General features: G+C 46.0%; 1 protein-coding gene and 1 pseudogene across 4 annotated transcripts in view; one reads left to right on the forward strand and one right to left on the reverse strand.

Annotated features, from left to right (window-relative positions):
- FOXN3 (forkhead box N3) overlaps positions 1 to 16,610 on the reverse strand; it is a 390,992-nt gene that overhangs the window by 232,120 nt on the left and 142,262 nt on the right. The window lies entirely within an intron of this gene.
- Positions 9,852 to 9,963, forward strand: LOC118531478 (U6 spliceosomal RNA; annotated as a pseudogene).

The raw sequence follows: 16,610 nt of genomic DNA on the forward strand, positions 1-16,610 counted from the left end.
AAGAAAAGTAGCATCATCAACCTTTTCCTCCTCCAAAGTTCTGAAGAGCTCTTATTGTTTTCCTCTGTTCACCGAGTACACCAAGTACCACGGCCTCGTGGGTTTCAGTTGCTAAGTCTGCCAAAGTCTTTACCGTGCCAAGAAATAACTTCTCTCATTTTACTTTTTCAGAAGGATGTGAAAGAAGACAATCAATTCTTCTCTTGACGATTGTCTTTTTGAAACAAAAGTAAAAACTACAAATTCAACGACATCTCTGGGAACCATTGCATAGATTAAGGTATCACCAATATATTTCCCTGCTGTACAAAATTCCTTTTGGGGGATTAGCAACTTTTCAACTTATTATGACTGCCAAACCTGAAGTCTGTTATTCTCTATCAGACAGTAAAGTTCACCAACACTTTCTGCTTTGAAACCCCCACTCCTTCCCAAAATAGCCTCTCGTGTGCCTTTAATATTTTTGATTCAGGTGCAAGCAAAACGTGGCCATAAAGTGTGAGGCATGAGTGCAGGCTGAGCGCTCAGTCTCACAAGGGGCGGGGGCTGGGAAGGAAGTGGCCAAATGGATGGCTGTCTTTCTGGGGGTGCACCAATAGCACCTAATTCCCCCAAGCCTGAAGACACATGACTATCACTGGCTTCAAAGATTTGGCCCCCAAACAACCAGGCATCCTTTTTAAGTTGGCATTTCTTCCAGAGAGGAATACTGAGCATCTTTCCTACATGCCTCACCGTGTTGGGCCAGCTGTCTAACAATATGGATCCCGGAAGGGGGTGCTGCCCATGTCGGTGATGGCAGCCTTTAATGCTTGGTGCGCACAGCCAACGTCAAAGATCCCGCCGAACAGAGGTCCAGGCCATTGGCTGAGACAGCCCGGGCAAGCTTCCATGCCCCTTGAGTGCCAGCAGAGGCTACCCGAGGACCCAGGTGGGCATGCCACACTGTCCTGGACTTCCGGACGGAGTCCGGTCCCAGAGAGTGGACGTCACAGCTCTCCGGAGGCTGCCCAGGCCAGGTTCAAAGGGAGGGATGAACTTCATGACATCCGTTCCAAAGAAATCCCACCTGCCACTGGCATGCCCAGGCTCATCTTCCTCACATACCAGCCTCCCAGGCAAGTCTCCAAAGGCACGGTGGGCAGGCAGCTGCAACAGTTTGCTTTCTCTCAATGCTTTGGACTGGGAAAGACGCGGAGTTGAGGAAGAAGTCATGGCCAATCCCCAGGATCCGGACCCCCCCATTGGCTGGGATACTGTAAGGTCATCGTGTCCGCCCCTTTGCAGGAAAAACATGGTTTTCTTTGGCCCTGGAAATCTGGCCTGGCAGATTTTCTGGAGTAAGTTTCTTCATCCACACGCACCCACATCATATTGACGTTCAGGACTGTCAAAATGCAAACCCGCTCTGCGATATCCTTCACCCTCTACACTCCAGTGACTTCCCCTGGCCCGAAATGCCTGCCACCATGTGAGTGTCTGCTCAGGCGCCGCACAACGACTCCCCAGCTTGCTGCTCCTGAATAACTTGAATATCAGACCAAGCACAAAGAGAATAATATACGGCAGTCGCTGGAAAAAGCTCACTCCATCCACTTCATTCTCTGTGGCAGACGCGACTGAAAGATTTTTTTTTTTTTTTTTTAATCCATGAAAAACTTCTCATTTAAGCTGGGGGTGCAAAAGGCATCTGAAATGTGAGAGTCCCCGGACCAGCCCTGGGATAGAAAGGAAAGGTTTCAATGAAATACAAAAGCAACGCAGACCTGAAGGGGAGCAGGCTGCCCGACAACAAGGCAGCCAACTGCCAAACTGTCATTTTGCTCGGCGGCTGAACAGAAGGCTCGAGTAATGACAACCACAAAACTCATTTAAAGTCTGAAAAGGTGACTAATGAGCTCATTCATGCTGGCTATAAATTATTCACTACAACACTGATCCCACTCAAGACAAACAGGAAAGTAAACTTTAAACACAGACATCGCCAGCCTCCGAAGTCGAACGAGTTATGTCTGTGAAACTTTTCCCAATGAGAGAGCTACTCGTCTCTCCCTTGTCTATTGTCACATTCATTCTTCTGTTTACTTTTTTTTACTGCCTTTAATCAAGTTTAAGCAGACACAGCTGTTACACATTTATTTCTCTGTTGAGTTTTTTTCCATTAGTTATTATGAGCAATCATGATGCTCTAAAAATAGCAGCAAATTATATTCTCTAGAAATTGAAGGCTGACCTTAAAATGAAGCCCAGGTCTTCAGAAAGAATATTCATATGCACATGTTGGGTGAGTGACAGCCCCGCACAAAGGCGAAACACAAGTGCAGAGCATTTTCCACTCTTTGAGAGGTTTTTCAATTTGCTTCCAAATTTCCTTTGGCTCTGGTGGAACGGATTGGTTGCTTCAAAACCCTACAATACAGAAACCTGCTTCCAGGGGTCACATTTGGGTGAAGATTTTCATGAACACTCACCATCTTAACAGAATCAAAGTCCTCAAAAATAAATAAATAAATAAATAAATAAATAAATAAATAAAAATAATAAAAATTTTAAAAATTTTAAAAAAATTTAAAAAAAGAATCAAGAAATCAAAGTTCTCATGGAGCCTTTTCATTGCAGACAAACCCGGCGACAGGTTTGCCAAAAACCCACCATGTTGCGGCAGACTCCCCAGCTCAGTTTCCTGTTTAATATCAAAGAATTGCAGCTCTTCTGTTTTTCTAGACTGTGCTCTTTGCTACTCCTGTCACTCCGGAAAGCATTATGACTGTGGAGAAGGAGTCTCCTGTTTTTCAAACCTTTTTTTAATCTTAGTGGCTATTTCCAAGACAGAGGCAGAGTTAAGAGTTTCAGACCTGCCCTAATAGATCTTATAAAAATAGTCCCCAAATAAGTACTTACATTAGCTCTTGGTCAGATCGCTGAACATTCTGTATTTTTAAACTGCTTTGAATACTTTGAAAAGGAGCCACAGAAAAGCCACAGAAAACACTCATATTCAAATCCCGCCAGATGGAGGTTCTGCCTAACCAAAAGTGAAAGCAGAAAGGTCTGAAGCTGAGTTGTACCCTGCGCACACCTCAAGATTACAGGGGAAAAATGAATGGTTTGGGGCCTGGGGAATCTTGCATAACGTATGAGAAATAATGCATGGAAGGCACTTCGAGACGGGGCTTCTACTTCAACCCTAGACTAGGCCAAGCTCTGTCTCCATTTTAGGAAAATCTTTCACATTGTTTTCACAGTTTCTTGCACATGAACTGAAGGCTTGTCCAGCCATTTCTGTCATCTGAAATGCAAAGCAATTTTTCTTTTAAGTAGAGAAAGAGGAGTCCTGCAATATTTATAGCAAAGTACTTTGCCACCTACCGATGCAATCTGGTTGGTCTTCATGTGTTCGGCATGTTTTTTAATCCAGGTTTCTGTATCTACTCAGAAGCCATTCTCTTGGTTCTCTGTGCAAGAGCTCTTGCAGTGTTGCTGTTGTTGTTGTTGTTGTTGTTGTTGTTTTTTAATCAAACAATGTGTAAAAACCCAATTCCAACCAAAGAAATGGAAAAGCCTAAAATGGCATCCCGTTGGAGACTCGGCTGCCCTACAGCCTTCCATGAACTCAATGCCTATCAGCTCTCTGTGGAAAGGTGCGGACAAAATATTGCTTTGAAATCTAGGCACACGTTGGTAACGTGTCTGCCAGACAGAGCTTGCCTCTCCCTTCATGGGTGGGAAACCTGGCTGGTCTGCCGCCACTCGCACACCGCCCTGCTCTCTATTTTCCCCGAGGGGGGACCAAAGGTAATGTTAATTCTGCCCGGGGATGTTCAAAGCACCTGCACAGCAACAGCCCAAACACTGAACCCCAAGTACTCAATTCTTGCAGTCCAAAGAATTCTAAAACATACATAATGCCAAAAGCTCTCCCGTGCTTCCTACTTGCTTGGAGCTTTGCCTGTATTATTTATTCCTTCCTTCCACTTACCTTTATGAGGGAGGTGCAGTCATCCTCTTACAGATGAGGATACTGAGCTTAAAGAAATTAAGGCATTTGCCAGTGGTGCTTGTTGAGATGAGCTGGAAAGGCAAGAGCCCACGCGGTTGGGGCCCACAGAGCCCACCCCCTGCACCAATGCGTTCTCTAACCTCTTCATCCTCTCCATACCTAATTTCCAAGATCACAGAAATGTACCTTGCTGCTTGCAATCTACCTCCTGGGCTTCTCCGTCAGAGGTTTTTGGAGATTGTTTGATCTGGTTTTTGCATAGCATTTTGCATAACGGGCCACTAACCATGACACCCCTTCTCCCCGCCCAGGCGCAGCTCCTGAGGCTCGTAGAGAACGTGGACACCATTCACGGACGGGACAAGCATATCTACAAAAGACCAAAAGACCCAGGGCAATGGTCGTACACCCGCAGTGTGCTCCTCTCTGAATCGTAAAGCCCGACGATTGTGAAAACAACAACAAATAACCCATGACAGCGACTGCTCCAGAGGCCAGGCCTGAAACTCCAAGTCTATCCCCACCTCCCGTTCCGATGGGCCCTCAGAAGGAACAAGCTGCTAGGAAGGTGCCCATTACGCAACTCATAGAACAATCTACTCTCTCTTCAATCCACGCTCTACCCTCCCCCAAGCCAACAAATGAACTTTTCTCCATATGCTACAACCACTGGGATCAAGATCTGATAGTTTCACTTCCAGCTAATGCTTCCATTTCACCAGAAACCATTTTTGAACTCTGTCTTTTGCACTTTGCACACTAAGTGAGCTATTTATTGCCTGCCAGTTTAGAAACACGACTGACCCACCACACCAGAACTATCTTCCAAAAGCTAAATTACAGAGAATTAGATCGAGGCACAGATCAACCTTTGCCAACTCTACAAACAGATTCAAAAATCAGCAAGTCGCCATGAAAATATACTGACTGCGCTACCAATCAGATTAACCTTTTCCCACAGACCCTGGACAGAAGGGTGAGGCTCCCTGCCGAGGCAGCCCTGTGGCCCACACGTGCCCCGGAGTCTGCACACAGCCCGGGGCACTGGAGGTGTGGAGGAGACACGCTCCCGCAGCTCACAGCCGTCTCCAACACCTGCGGCATCTTCACATCCGCGGCATTCCCACGTCGACGTGGGCACCAGGGCCGAGGAGTTCGTTCCGTCACGAACCACCTCCACATGCTTCCTTGAGAGCTCTCCTGGTGCCACGACTGGAATCTCGTCTCAAGGCTAGCCAAAGGCTCTGGAAGAAGTGGATGAAGTAGAAAGCTGAGGCCTGTGGTTTCAGTCCCGAGAAACCCTCAGCTATCCACAGGGATCCGATCCCACTGCCATTTAGAGTCCCTCTGGCTTCTGCCAACACCAGCTCCCTCTGGATCCAAATTCAACCTCTCTCAGCTTCCTTGTGATACCAGCATCATCGCAAAGCCTCCAACGGTTACTCTAAGAAACATAAGCCCTGCCCAGACCTTCCCGGAGCTCCTGTGAATGAACAACTGAGTTGCATTTTCTACGCAAAAGATACGCTTACTAAGTCAGACGCTTACTAACTCGGAGCGGGGCCATGTTCCAGGGCTCCTCCTTCACATCCTCCATGGCTCATTTTTCTAGATCAAAATCTCCAACTCATGAGTAGGAAGAAAGTCACTAAGGCTGACTGCCCTGACTTATCATTTAATCTACACAGAGCTATTTATTTACTAATTACATTCTTGGCCTGACAGCACTGGCCAGAAAAGATTTGTTTATTCATTACAAAAACCAATTAATGTAAACAGAAAATAAAATCTTAAAGGTTACTCTTGGGAAGGATTTTACTAATGGTGTCAGACGAGCCCCTAATTAAAGGAGGCAAATGAAGCCCAAAGAAGTGACGTGATTTAGGGCCACATGTCACAGAATACACACAGGTAGTTTCCTTGTTCAACAGCACCCCCAAAATTCCAGTCCTGTGGCGTGAGTGGGCCTGACCCTGTCATCGAAGTGGCTTTTCTGTCATTTGCAACCAAAAGCATCCCAACAGATACCCGAGCAGAGTTAGTGGCCACCCCGATTTCCTGACTGCCTGTACACAGATATTTCTGCCACAGTAGTCTTTAACATTACAAAATAGCAAACCATATTTTGACAAATTTAGTGGCCAAACTTGGTAAGAATCAAGAGATTTGGGGGAAACATAGGCAACTAAAGACTATCATTGAGCTCTTTAAAAGTATGGTTTAATGTGTAACTGTGACTATATTAATAGAGTACTTTTGATGACTGAAGAATTCATGAATGGAGATTAACTGTAGAGAATTCGTGGCTAATGGGGGAAGACCATTCTATTTTTTTAATATATTAATTTATTTTTGAGAGCGAGCGAGCTGGGCGGGGAGGGGAACAGGACCCAGAGGGAGAAAGAAAGAATCTCAAGCAGGCTCCAAGTCCAGTGCAGAGCCTGACATGGGGCTTGATCCCAGGACCCCAAGATCATGACCTGAGCCAAAATCAAGAGTCGGACATTTAACCGACTGAGCCACCCAAGCACCCTGAGGACCGTTCTATTTATAACTTGAGACAAAACCTGACTCCCACTTCAGTCTCAGAGTTGGACCTAAAGCTGGTCTCATCCCTACCTCCTGGAGGAACAATGTCTCAATTTTATATCTCCAAGTGCCCAGCTCCAAATCGGGTGCCAGTGGAGGGGTGACACAGGTCTCAATGGCTAAGTTTATTGAGTAGTTACTAGATGAAGACGCTGAGCTGTGTCTTATCTGCTTTATGTCATCGAATGCTCCCCAGATATCAACGTGAGGTAGGCTGATCGGAGTAGACAATTAACAAATGATACAGAAGGAGTGATCGTCACGCACACCGAACTCTTGTAAGATTGTATTTGTCGTAAGAACACATTCTTTAGTAATTCTAAAACTATAAAATTAAAAAGATGAGTATCAATAGATGTAATAATTAGATAGGGTCTAATTAACATTTATCGAGAAGGAGGATTTGCCACCAGATACTGAGGCTTAAAGCGTCAGCACCCCTCGCTCCCGCGGCCCCTTCAGTGGGCCCAGGAAGGACCCCAGCCACGTGTGGAATGAGCACCTTCAGTATTTAAGCTTAGTCACCGCACAGAAACACTTAAATGTCCTGAAACCCTATGGTCAGACATGAAAAAAACCTGAGAAAGGTTCCCCGACATGTGACAATAATCCTAAAAAAAAATTTTTTTTAATATTTTATTTATTTATTCATGAGAGTCAGAGAGAGAGAGAGAGGGGCAGAGGCAGAGGGAGAAGCAGGCTCCCCGCCTAGCAGGGAGCCCGATGCGGGACTCAATCCCAGACCCTAGGATCATGACCTGAGCCCAAGGCAGACGCTTAACCATCTGAGCCACCCAGGCACCCAATAATCCTAAAAATTTACATGACATTACCAATAACTGCTTGTGAAGCAAACAAGTTTTTTCCCTAATCCATCAAGAATGAAAAACAAGCCCCGACCAACTATGCTAGAGGAATGACTGAATTACCTTGCTGTTCTCTTGAGGAAAATGCCATTCTAAAATCACTGTCATAGGAAGAAGGGATCAAAGAGCACACAGCCCAAAAATGTAGGAAAAAACAAGTCATGCAGACATGTGTGAAACAGCCGATTTATGATATTTGTGTTATTTTTCTGGATTTTGTGATGTTTGGGATGTCAGCTTTTGAAACATATACATATATTTTTTACATTTTATTTCATCATTTGAAATAAATGCTCCCTCATAAACCTGGTTTTATATTTGTAATTTTACATTTTTTCTTAGAGAGGGCTCCCAAATTAAATAGGCCTCAGGCCATACGGGGCCTGCATCTGCTCCTGGGGCGCCTACTGTGAGCCGGGTCATGGCTTTTCGCGGGCCATCTCCTCGTGGTCAGCTAGGGGTTCTTTGAGGCAGGTGCTATTACCCCATTTTATAGATGAGGGATCTGGGCCTCAAGCAGGTTAGAAAGACCTACCAAAGGTTACCCAGCTGAGAAGTGGTAGACTGAACCCAGCAGTCTGATCCAAAGGGCCCCAAGCCAGGTGCCACCCTGCCTTGCTAGTCCTGCTTTTTGACCTGCCCACCGCCCCCCCCCCCAAGACAAGAAAGAAAGGGCTACCCTTCTGTGACACAGGCCTGCCTCCCTGGCCTCTGGCCCCGGCAGCTTCCTGGCAGGGCTGGGGAAGGAGGGGCTATCTCAAACCCGTGGGACAGACTGGGGCACAAGGAGCCCTGTTTCAGTTTCCTGCAGGGCAGAGGGTTTAATCCTTGTCAGTGGGCAACAGTGGGACTCTACAATGGGTCACCTTGGGGCCACCACCTCTTGGTCAGTGACCAGCCGGCTCCTTTGATGTCATTTATGGTTCAGGTGATGCTGATTAGGCTGCAGCAAGCCCAGTATGGTGACAGTGGGTCCACGTGTCCAAACCTTGGTGAGAGCTGAAGGCTGTGGGCTTGAGGGGGGGACCCAAGGAGAGAAGAGGGAGCCGTCTGACCACAGAAAAGGAAGCCCCCAACTTAGTGTGAGGCACAGCTGTAGCCTCAGCTCCTCGTCCTCCCCAACCCCGGGGGTCCTCCTCAGGGTCCCATCCCAGCCTCCAGCAGCCTCTCCCCCACTCAGTTCAGAACAACTACGTCAGTCATCTGCGTAATGCTCCTGGTGGATTCACTCCCTGCTGACTCAGTTTTCTGTCTGAAGAACCTGGTCCCTCCTGTGAGGCCCAGCTCCCCAACTACCTGAACCCCCTGCCTCAGTCCTCCCCAAACTCAGGACAGGACCTGCTATGTTTCGGTACCACTAATTTTCTGTTCAAAATGATGACACCGGGGGCCCGGATGGGAGTCAGTGGAGTGTGCAACTCTTGATCTCGGTGTCATGCATTCGAGCCCCACGGTGGGTGTAGAGATTTAAAAAAAAAAAAAGATGAAACTACAAGGCGGTGTGTGCTTTACCTTCTTGGGCCAGTGAGGAGCCCAGGGAACCAGTAGAACGCAAGACCTTGGACTTTACCATTAATATAGTGTTACTGGTCATTATCATTATTATCGGTGCTCACCTCTCAGGGTCTCCGCTCTGCCCTACTCCCCCCACCAGCTAGAACAGAAAAGGCCATCCTTCTGCAAGAGTAGGGTAGACATACATAAAATCCCAGGGAGAGAGAGATACCCACTTCCCAGCCTCAGGGTGGACTGTGCTAACAAATCTAAAATACTGAAGTGTCCTCCTGAAAGGGAGGGAGTTGTGGAAGTGGGCAGAAGGGCAGAGCACTGGAGGACACTACACGCATTCCTCAAACGTGAGGCCTCTTCCAAGACCCACCCTGCACCCTGATAGCGTTAACCCTGGCCTTGAGATTGGAGTCTCAGTAACAATGGGAGCTAGTTACAGGGGGTCTGTGGCCCGCTGACTTTCCCAATGGCACTCAACACTCAAATCACCCCGCCTTCCCTTCCCAATTCCCAAGCTCACCAAACCCCTTCAGTAATATCTCTGTCAATTAATACACAAGCCTTCTGATTCCCTCCACCTGTCCTGTGAGCTTAGCTAACAGGTGAACCCTCAGGAAACAGGTGTGCTTCTCTGGGCTCAAGACAGTTCATGGAGGTGACATCACACAGGGGCTCTCCCCCACCTCACCCCATATGCTGGCAGCCACCATGCCCCAATGGGACACCACTAGCTTCTGAGCAAGCCAAAGAAGCAGAGTCCTACCCAGCAGAGAGCAAGTGTGAGAAATCTTTGCCGAGTAGGGGACGGCATGACGGACTGGTCAGTCCGCTCTGAGAAGGAACGGATCCATTAGAAGTATTTCTGACTGTCGCAACATCCATTTAAAGGATTTGGCAACACAGACGCTAAAATTGGAACAATACAGAGAATACAGACAAGATTAGCATGGCCCCTGCGTAAAGATGAAGCATGCTGTATTTGAATGTTAACTAACTGGAATTAAAATAAGAACTAACCAACTAACTAACTAAAAGACAGAGGCAGGCGGCCGGATGAGTATGCGCACAGTGAGGGTGCGGGCAGTCATCTCACCTCTTAGCGCCTTCCTGTCCTCACCTGTGAAATGGGGATGTAAGACTGCCGACCCTCCCCGGGCTGCCCGAGGATTAAATAAATCGGCATATGTAAAGCACCCCACAGGCATGCAGGGAACAGGCTAAATGCCCGGCAAGGGTTTACTATTATTATGTAGAAAATAAAGAGAATTATAATAGAATAAGAGGTAAGAGTCAACTTAAAGAATGATTTGCTCACGATTTACATTAACTGCCTAAAACCAGGGTGTTTTCTCCCAAGCATAAAGATTTAAAAACTTTCCTCCTTTTCTTTCTTTGTAGTTTAAGGATCAAGCGGCCACCGAAATTCTACACTTGGGGCAAGCACAGCAAAACGTGGAATCACTACGTTGGACACTTGAAACTCATGTAACATTGTGTGTCAACTATACTTTAAAGTTCAGAAAAAAATTTTTTTAAAGAAACCATTGAAATTCTTTCCTGGAATTAATTAGGATTTTCTGATATTTTCCACAACACCTTGAAGACCATGGAAAAACTTGTGTGTTCTCGGTCCCGGATCTTATGCTGTCTCTGTTGAAAAAAAAAGGCAAATAGCTCTCCCCCTCAGAAGAGCAGAACCAGAATAAACTTGCTGACCTCACTGATTTGTTGGGGGCTGCCTTTAGTATGTGCATGTTCTTAGGATGGAGTCATGGGGGTGAGCTGGACCCACAGTTTTTAAGACTTTTTTCCCCCAAACCTACCTGTTCCTTTCAGGAGAGAGGTATCTCAGCCATTCCTAAGAACGATTCCCTACAATGCTCCTTTACCTCCATGCAGATGGATCACTTCACTCTGCCACCAATAAAAACTCCCCGGGGAGCTCACTGTACCTCATTTGCTGTAATTATGACTTTTCTTGGGGTCCACCTTCACATGTGAGAAATGGGACAGCCTGTGGATTATAGGTGTAAACTCTGGGCATAAGGGAATACTCAGGTTGGGTGGGGAGAGCCTCAGGCTGGTTAGTTCAGGGGGTTATGTGCCCCCAATGCTGAGAGTGTCCCCAGTACGTTCCCCCTGAGACCAACACCCATGTTCATGGAATGACCAGTTGTCTACTGCTCATTAGGCACACAGACTATTGCTTGAACATCTGCAACTTCCCCATTTAGCCTAAGCAGCCAGCCTTCCGAGCCACGGACATAATTCACACATTAGCCTGTAGACAATTGTGGGGCCTGCTCAGAATTCAGACTGAAAATTTCTTACGCCTAAACTTGACTTTCCAGCCCGATGTGAGGAACAGAGAGAGGGGAACCGTCTATCGCAGGGGGTCAGCAGACTACCACCTGCTGCAGGCCAAATCCAGGCCACGGCCTGCTTTTGTAAATAAAACCGTATTGGCACACAGCCACTCCCAGTAGGTTCCGCAGTGGCCCTGGGTGCTTTCCCACTCCAGGGCCAGAGTCGAGCAGTTGCAACAGAAACCACAGAGCCTGCAGAGCCTAAAATATTTACTGTCTGGCCCTTTAGAGAAAAAAAGAGAGGATGACAAAAGCCACCAGAATATTTACAGAAGTTCCTGATGGCCTATGACTCATGGTTTAAAAGGAACAGTGGCCCTAATAAGTTAACAGGAGGAAATGCGGGTTCAAGTACTGGTTCCACCAACACGCTCGGCTTTGTGAGGTCATACAAGTATTTTCACCTCTGGGCTTCCATTTCATTCATATAATAGGATTAGTCATGGGTGGCAAGTGCATGACAAATAATTAGCTAATACCCCCAACATATGCATTTTGAGCACACGACAAGAAGAATTACTATTTGTTTTCTGAAGGGTAAGAGGTCCTGTCTTGGTGTAGCAGTATTTTGCGGCTGGGACAGGAAGCACTCCTTGTTAGCAGTTCGGTTGGGTGCTTATGGAGCTCCTGTGATATGCAATGCACTGAGCTGGTCTAGCCCCACAGGGGCTCCAACTGCAGACAGTAAGTGATAGGGTAACCCAGGTCATCCCAGGCTGGGAGAGTCAAGGAATGTTTACTCATTTTTTTTGTTTGTTTACTCATTTTAAAAAAAAAAAGGAAAATGTGACTAGTGCCCGAAAGAAAGGGTAGGACTTCAGAGAAAGGAAAAGGGAAGGGAGAACTTTCTACTTGGTTCTTTCCTGCACTGAGCAGTAAAGCAAATACTCAAAGTGAGGAAGGTCAAGGGTATATTCAGAGAACCACGGCAGAGACCAGTTCATCTGAGCAAGAGGATCCCTCACGGGAATAACTGGGAAGATGGCTGGAAAGGTAAAGTTGAAGACAGATTACGAAGGAACCTGGGTTCAAAACCCACAAGTTTGTATTTTATTCTAGATGATGCGGAGCCACTGAGTGTTCTAAGTAAAGTAGGAGATGATAACATGAAAGTGGTATTTTAGAAACATTAATCTGGCCATGGTATATAAAATGAATCAGAAGAATCTGAACTACAGAGGAACTGAAATTGAAACACAGGATATAGATCTGTCATATTGATGGAAACATTGTTTCAATGGGGAAAAGAAACAATTCTTTCTCCTCATTTTAACTTACAGTTTCCCATCTGTGTGTCCCTGATATCTCCTGTCTGTCTCATAAATTTTTAAATACCTAAATACCTACTAAATAAGCAAAGCTGGAACCAGCAAGGAAAATATTTCAAGAAAAACAGTCAAACAACAAAGGTCAGGTCTTGGTATAAGGGTTTCACTCTTTTGTGAGATGTAGTATAGATATGAGGTATAATAGTTGGCCTTTGATTTCAAATCACAAGCAGGAGGAAAGTTTATTACAGTTTTCACAAGGGAGATTATATTTTCTCTCTGTGTGTATGTGTGTGTGTCTGTGTGAAACCCCAATTTCCTCATTTATAACCCCCCAGAAAAGGCAGCTAATAGCCTGCTCTGCATCCGGTTTCATCAGAAATAAGACTGTGCCCATTCTAAGTCTCTGCCAGCACTCTGTCACTTGCCCTCACACACGGCCCTGACTTTAGACCCTTGTGTGTATGGTGACAGGAGAGCCAGCGTCTTGGATGGGGAAGCAGAACAGAGGAGAGGTTAGAGACGCTGCTTAGAGCAGGTGGGGGGGGGGGTTGGAGTCCCAGCCTTTTCTACCCAAGTGACCTGCTTAGGTTAGCTGCTTTCTGTTGAAGGTCCCCACCTATAAAATAGGGGTGATGAGTACCCACTTCAGGGCGTGCCAGGAGCCTCAACTAGGAAAATGTCTGCAAAATGCTTTGCACACCATACCTGGCACCGGATATGGTTCAATCAATGGAACCGCTGTCATCTGTTTTCTCAGGGTGCAGTGACATTTGGCTGAGATAATGCAAGTCAATTTTTATTTGCTAGGTGAGAGGCACTTCCTTAATTTAATTACCATATGCCCAATACACAAACTCTTTTCCCCTTTGAGTCCATCACCAGATGCCTAGAGGACCAGAACCCAGGAGACTGAAAGTGCCCAGGGATTGGGGACTCAGCAGCCTGGCTGCAGTCTTGCCTCCTGGGGAAGCTCCCAGCCCAGCCCTGCAGCACAATCCCCCAGTGTCCTCAGAAGAGACAAGAGCTTGGGATCTGGGAACCTCAAGCTGGAGGCTTCAGAGACCTCTTCCTCCAGGCTGTTCATGAGCTTCTCTGACTCACTCAAGAGCTCACCATGAGTTTAAGGAAGAGTTGGATCTAGAACCCAGGTCTGTTCACTTCTTTTTCTCTATCTTCAAAGTCATATTTAAAAAAAATTATAGCGGCACCTGGGTGGCTTAGTCGTTAAGCGTCTGCCTTCGGCTCAGGTCATAATCCCAGGGTTCTGGGATCGAGCCCCACATCCGGCTCCCTGCTCCGCGGAAAGCCTGCTTCTCCCTCTCCCACTCCCCCGCTTGTGTTCCTGCTCTCGCTGTGTCTCTCTCTGTCAAATAAATAAAATAAAATCTTTAAAAAATATTATAAAAATCATAATGGTCACTATGGAAAACTTGGAAACTAGAGAAGAATTAAAAGGGGAAAAAAATGCATGGATATAAGCCCATTGCCCAAAGCCTCTATACCTCTGTTAATTCAGACTGCCTTCCAGGTTTTTCTATTCATACAACGAAAGTGAGAGCACTCTGTAAATACATTTTGTGCCCTTTTTTTTTCCTTTCCTCACTTCACACTGTATGAAATCAACAACAAAATTTTGAACTTCAGGTGTGCTGAAACCGTATCAGCCCTGACATCGCCCCTTCTGTGTGCGTGGCACACAGTAGGAGCTTAATAAACAATGTGGAATGCGTGGATGCCAGCATGGCCTTATGTGGAATAACCAATGACTTAGCCACCCTCATTCTGCTGGAAACTCAGGTCATCTCCAGTGTTCTGCTACCGTGAACAACGTCGGATGCACAGCCTCGTTCATGCATGGTGTACGTAGCTCTCTGTCCCTACGGTAAATTCCTAAACATGCAATCGCTGGGTCAGAGTACTCACATTGTAAAGCCTTGGATCCCTGCTGCCAAATGGCTCTCCAGAAAGGTAATCCTAATTTATATCCTCCACCGGTGATTTAGGAGATGGAAAAGCGTGAGCTTTCTCCATGGAGTGAATACGTGAGTTAAGGGGAAATTGTAGAATCCCTCAGTAGGTGTTTTAATGAGGAATTAAGGGCTGGACTTGAAGCTCATTTGATATTTAGCAACCCCACACAGTATGGAGTATCTTCTTGAACTTTGATCAGTATCCCTCTGACCTCCTCTCTGTTGAAAAATAGTGTGGTACCGAATACTAGAGAACTATCAACCCTACCATTTCTATCTCCCAAACTAGGAAACATCCTCCATCCCCCAGGACACAGCATAAAACCCAGTCTTTCCATATAAACAGTGACCCACACCAAATCTGTGTCTCTGGCACCAAGTCTGTTTTGCTCAACCTGTCTATAAATATCTGCAGTTAAAAGTAAACATCATAGCAGTTTCTAAATTTCTTTTTTCATACATGCATACATTAAAGATACACTGTTAACCTCAAAAACACACTTTTAATATTTGTTTCTTAGAAAACAGTTTGTTCTTCCTAATATAAATCAGCAAGATAAATTCCAAATGAGTATATCTATCAGAGTATTTTAATTGATTATCCCCCCTCCGGCCCCGTAGGTCAAGGAGGTCATTTGTGAAAATGAAAACAGCTGTGTAGATCCTGATCCAGGAAGCCCCAAGCTCCCACCCCACGTGGCCAGCGCTCACTTGGAATTAGCAGGAGCAAGCATCTCCGTGATGAAGAGGCTCCAACACCAAAGCACACTCGCCCTCCTTGCAGCCCTCTGTGCTGTATCCCAGGACACATAAGAAACTCTGGATTCAGGGTACCCAAGTGGCTCAGTCAGTTAAGCGTCTGCCTTTGGCTCGGGTCATGATCTCAGGGTCCCCACTCAGTGGGAAGTCGGCTTGTCCTCCCTCCGCTCCTCCCCCGTGTGTGTGTGTGTGTGTGTGTGTGTGTGTGTCCGCGCAACCGCGCGCCTCTCTCTCTCTCAAATAAATAAATAAAATCCTAAAAACAAACAAACTCCGGATTCAAATCCCACCTCTGTCCCAGAATTACTGTGTCAACATTACCTTCTGTGTCTTTGTTTCTCCATCTTCAAAATGGGTTTTTTTTCTGCATCTCTCCTGTTTCACAAGAACATTAGAAGAACTGAAGCATAAAAATCTTTCATGTGTTCTGAGAGGCAAAGCACCTCTCCAAATTCAGTGTACTCCTATGTCATGACTTCTGTTTCCTTAAGAATCAGACACAGAACTTCTAGCCAAATCTTCCCCACACCTGATGGCAATGTTATCAGGATGGCTCCTAACCTTTTGAATCATCTGTGATTTTTTTTTTAAATCCATATGGCTCTTCACCATCCATTAATATTAAGCTACTCTTTGCCGTGTATCCTTTTTTATAAACACACAAACATATATACCCAAAATACAGAAGTCCAAACACTTTTCTTTGACTCAAAATAAACCACAGGCCTCCAGTACTCAACAGATAAAAATCTCAAAGCTCATGTTCACATTTATCCATGAAAGAAATGTAATAGTTCAACATGTCACACAGCAAGTCAATCAGAGGACTGAGAAATAAACACAGAAGTTCTCAAGTCCATATTTCCAGTTTCCTTGTGATATGAACAAGACAGAATTTATTTGAGAAGAAAATGCCAAGGTGACATTTGGAATTACCATGTTTGTGGGGGCAGGAGGCCAACTTATAGGACCTTTTGCATTCTCTTTTGGAGCTGTGGCTTTGCCAGATCTACAACCCCATATGCATACGAGGTTCAGCCAATTCACCATGGGGATCTGATAGCTTTGCCCATGGACTTCTGCCTCCTTCGGCAACTATTAGGGAGCTTGCCATCAGGAGGCCTCTTAGGGAGATGGGATCATGGGGAGAGCCAGAAAGCCAGCCCTATAAAGAAATCCAGTTGGCCTCAAAGTCAGATTTCTTGAGTTAAGCGGGACGGACTATGGGGGAAGGGGCTAGAGGTGAGGGGTCCAGCAAGAAGACAGAGCAGAGGACTCAT

This window comes from Halichoerus grypus, chromosome 8 (genome assembly GCF_964656455.1).
Source record: "Halichoerus grypus chromosome 8, mHalGry1.hap1.1, whole genome shotgun sequence".
Taxonomy (NCBI): domain Eukaryota; kingdom Metazoa; phylum Chordata; class Mammalia; order Carnivora; family Phocidae; genus Halichoerus; species Halichoerus grypus.